This window comes from Spinacia oleracea, chromosome 1 (assembly GCF_020520425.1).
Source record: "Spinacia oleracea cultivar Varoflay chromosome 1, BTI_SOV_V1, whole genome shotgun sequence".
Lineage (NCBI taxonomy): Eukaryota > Viridiplantae > Streptophyta > Magnoliopsida > Caryophyllales > Amaranthaceae > Spinacia > Spinacia oleracea.
Window position 1 is genome coordinate 47734172 of NC_079487.1, and position 5373 is coordinate 47739544.

A 5373-nucleotide genomic window follows, 5' to 3' on the forward strand; every position below is an offset into this window, starting at 1 on the left:
GGTCCAGTCTACCCTTTTTTTTTTTTTTTGATAAAAGGTCCAGTCTACCCCACATGGTATAACTTTTTTTTTATGAGAAGGCACCCTTTTTTTTCTTTTTTTTTTTCTTTTTTTGCTTAATTTCAATTTCACTATTTATTTCGCATTTCAGTTCAGTTCAGTTCATTAGCATTCAGTTCAGTTCATGAGCATTCTATTCAGTTTAGTTTAGTTCAGTTCAGTTCAGTTCAGTTCAGGATTCAGTTAAGTTCAATTCAATTCAATTCAATTTAACTTAATAATAATATTATTATTATTATTATTATATTATTATTATTATTATTTATATTATTATATTAATTATTTTTATATTTATATAATTATTATATATAACTAATTATTTATTATTAATTAATACTACCTCCGTTCCTTAATGTTCTTTACGCTTTGGAATATGTGTCCAAAGTGTGAAAACTTTGACCGTGAATTCTCACTGTTATATACATCAAAATGTTATCATGTAAGATCTTGTTAGATTGATCTCATTATGTATTTTCAAAATATCAAGTTTTTATAATTTTTTCACATGCGGAAATGGATATGTAAGTCGTTAAATATTGCATTGGAGTCCGTGCAAATAGTAAGCGTAAAGAACATTAAGGAACGGAGGTAGTATTATTTATTATTTTTCATTTTTCATTTATCATTATTTTTAGTAATTAATTACGTATTATTACTTATAAATTATTTAGTTATTTATTATTTATTTATTAATTATGAATTATGAATTATAAATTATTATTAATATTATCATTTATTATGATTATTTAGTAATTAATTACAAATTAGTATTATTATTATTATATAGTTGTTTACTTATTAATTAATAATTATTCTTTAGTTATTAACTAATAATTTTTGTTTAGTTATTAATTATTTATTATTTAGTTATTAATTAAAAAATTTATTATTTTTTAATTAACTAGATATTACTAATTATTAACATTTAATTATTTATTATTCATTATTAATTATTAATTATTGGTTATTAACTATTTATTATTAATTATTTATTATTTATTATTAATTATTTATCATTTTTTATTTATTATTAATTATTTATTAATTTTATTTTTATTTATTATTTATTATTTATTATTTATTATTCATTATTTATTATTCATTATTTATTCCAGTAATATTCTGTTAAGTTCAATTTAGTTCAGTTCAGTTCAGTTCAGGAGCATTCAGTTCGGTTCAATTCCGTTCAGTTCAGCTCTAAAGAACAGGGACTAAGAAAATATTTCACGTCATGAATTAGACGTTGCATTTTCGACCATTTTAGTTGGCTATAATATATTGTAACAGCCTGCCCTTAACGAGCTGCTTGCTAGATACAATTAACACCAGCTAAACAAACTTTAACTTCTCAAACAACTTCAAAGATTTAATCACGGCTTAGCCCATCTCAAAGACACTAATTAAAATCCTTAAACTTATTTAATTACTAAAATTTCGGCAGCACTTCCCCTAAATATGGACAACCTAAAACTTTGCTTAGGATATTACGTCTGATTTTCTTTCACCTGCATCGAATACAACATTCCAACATATAACACTTCCCAATACAACACCAGGGTGTCACTGTGACAGCCATACTTAATGAGCTACTCTTAATCTCACTTAAACTTGAACCAACAACTTGACTAAACTACTACCCTAACACGGATATACAAACCAAAAATTATAGACCAAAAACTTTATGAAGAAATTATACAGCCCAATAGTAATTTCTAGAAAACTTAGTTACATTTGGCGAATCCCTATTCCAACCTTGGACATTTAAGGCCTCTAGAGATTTCCACGAACCTTGAACCTCAACTGAGACCCGACTCTTGCTACCTGCAAAACATTTTAACTCTGCCCCCACTAGGACAGGTTCAAAGAACAAAATCAGCGGAAATCTGAGTACACACATCCAACCTGAAATGCATTTGATAGGTGGCTCAAAATGATTTTGTTTTAGTGTTTATGTTTTGTTTTGAAAAGCAACTTCGCTTATCAAACTCAATTGGTAAACTTAACTTGATAAAGTGTTATAACTTCTTTGAAATCTATTTGGCGAAATCTCGATTATTCAAACAACGATTTGGAAAACAATAAAATAGCATTACTCGCAAAGGCTTCAGACTTTACCTACCATCTCACAAAGTTTCTAGATTTACAATCACATCAACTAAATTAGACTCACAACTTAAGATTCATCTTGCCATTCTCACACCCTTAATCATCTTCAATCATAACCTAATTCGACAATGACTCATAACGACAATGACTTATAAGTAAATCTTTTCCCAATCCTTAGGTTTCACCACAAGGTGAAAACTCAATATATAATTATTCATAACTTAATATGGTACGCATGGGCACAACATTGCCAAAGTCATAAAATTTTCTTCATGAAATTCTCATAACACAATTCAAATGAAGGCATAGATATTCATAAGAAATTTATAACTCAATGCGAAAACACACGACTCAATCTCAACATAATAGCTTTCTCAATCACAACATGTTAGCTTGTTGTTGGGGAAAGTGAACACGAATAGAGAGGGGTCGCTTGTTAGGTTATGATACATATGACAATTCATAAATCATGCGGAAAAACCATAAAGCCAGGAAAACATATTATTTACACATAACCATTTAGCATAGTTTAGATGCATACTCTTTGTTGCGTGCCTTCCCTAGCTGCGCCCGAACCGAACAAGAACAAGTCTTTAGGACTCCAAGTGTCGTCCCTCCGTAGATAGTCCACAGCACGTCCGGATCCGCCTTAAGATTGACCAACTAGAATCGCCCTTAAGGTTCTACTTATTTTCGGCTAAATGGGCAAGAGTTATGGCTGATTTTGTGCTTAAAAATCCTAGCTTTGAATACTTGAAAACTTATGTATAAACAATGACCCTAGGCCCTTATTTATAGAGGTATGGAAAGAGAATTGGAATCCTATTAGGATACTAATTTATTTAATTAGAATCCTGCTAGGACTCTATTTAAATAAACTTTATCTAATAGGTTTAGGATTTAATCTTTTATTGAATCCCGATAGCTTTAGGATTCGCACACGAGCATCGCACGAGCACCGTACACCCGCGCAGGCCTTGCGGCCCACGCTGAGCGCACAGCGCTCGGCCCATGCTTTTGTCCGCGCGCGCCCATGGCTTCGGCTGGGCCTGGCTTGCGCTGGGCCTTGTCGAGGCTTTGGCGTGTGTTGGTGATGCGTGTGGCTTGCTGGGCGATGGCCTGGCTTCGTGCTGGGCCTTCGTCTAGCGAGCCTCGTCCGATGCTAATTCGTACGATACGCTTTCGATTAAATTTCCGATTCCGGAATTTATTTCCGATACGAACAATATTTAATATTTCCGATTCCGGAATTAATTTCCGTTTCAAACAAATATTTAATATTTCCGTTTCCGGAATTATTTTCCGATTCCGATAATATTTCCGTTTCTGACAATATTTCCGTTTCCGGCAATATTTCCGATTCCGGCAATATTTCCATTTCCGATAATATTTTCCGATACGTACCATGTTTCCGTTTCCGGCAACATCTACGACTTGGATAATATTTATATTTCCGATACGATCCATATTTCCGTTTCCGGCAATATCATCGTTTCCGGAGTATTCATTTCTTGCCTGTGACGATCTCAGCTCCCACTGAAACCAAGATCCGTCGATTCCGAATATCCATAGATGGAGTACTTAATGCCATTAAATACTTGATCCGTTTACGTACTATTTGTGTGACCCTACGGGTTCAGTCAAGAGTAAGCTGTGGATTAATATCATTAATTCCACTTGAACTGAAGCGGCCTCTAGCTAGGCATTCAGCTCACTTGATCTCACTGAATTATTAACTTGTTAATTAATACTGAACCGCATTTATTAGACTTAACATTGAATGCATACTTGGACCAAGGGCATTATTTCCTTCAGTCTCCCACTTGTCCTTAGGGACAAGTGTGCATTTCCTAATTCCTTTGTCGCTCGATGCTTGCTCTTGAACATAAGGTAAGAGTTGTCATCCTTATTATGTTCCGAGGTGTTCCTCGGTTTCAGAGTTCAACTGATCAAATAAACAGATAATCATAGCCTATGATTCATCCGAGCACGGCCATGCATTTCACAGTTTCTAGCTCTCCGAGTGGCCTTGTACAACTTTTAAGCATCTCATCCCGATTTATGGGAGGACAATCCCAATCTTGCGATCTTGAGATTAGACTTCGTTTGATAGGTGATTACCTGAGCGTAGCCTTTATAGCCTCCTTTTACGGTGCGACGGTTGGTCAACGTCAAAGCAACCAGTTCTCAAACAAGTAATCTCAAATCACTCAGGTATTGAGGATTTAGTGTCTAATAATTTTAATGAAATTTACTTATGACAGATTTTCATCTCTTACAGTAAAGTTTCATAGGTCTTGTCCGATACTAGTCTTCCCAAAGTAAGTATCTATGCAAATGATTATGACATTGCCATGTCCACATAGTTCAAGAAACAAAACTACTAGTCATCTTGCATTCTAATCGTCTAACGTTTTCTATGCGTCCAATTTTATAGAAAACTCCGACTAGGGACCATTTTCAACTTTTGACATTCAAGTTCACTTGATAGACATTTCTTAGTCACAGGACTGGTCCTGACAGTCTATCTTGAATATATTGTCAAATTGAAGGGACTCATCATTTAATAAACCACAAATTAAATGGAAAAATGAATTCTTTTCATTTATTGTGAATGATTAACCAATAATGTTTTACAAAGATTTAAACTCTAAAACTTTAAAACATTAAACAGGGATATCAAAGCCATTCTCCAATATGCTTGATTCCCATAGCTGCAGTGTGCGAGTTGTGCTTCGCCTGCGGCAGAGGTTTAGTCAATGGATCTGATATGTTGTCATCAGTTCCAATCTTGTTTATCTCGACTTCTTTTCTTTCAACGAACTCTCGTAGAAGGTGAAATCTACGAAGTACATGCTTGACTCTCTGGTGGTGTCTAGGCTCCTTTGCCTGTGCAATAGCTCCGTTATTATCACAATACAGGGCTATTGGTCCTTTAATGGAGGGGACTACACCAAGTTCACCTATGAACTTCCTTAGCCATATAGCTTCCTTTGCTGCTTCATGTGCAGCAATGTACTCCGCTTCAGTTGTAGAATCCGCAATGGTGCTTTGCTTAGCACTTTTCCAGCTTACTGCACCTCCGTTGAGGCAGAAGACAAACCCAGGCTGTGATCTGAAATCATCTTTGTCGGTTTGGAAACTTGCGTCCGTATAGCCTTTAACAATTAATTCATCATCTCCACCATAGACCAGGAAGTCATCTTT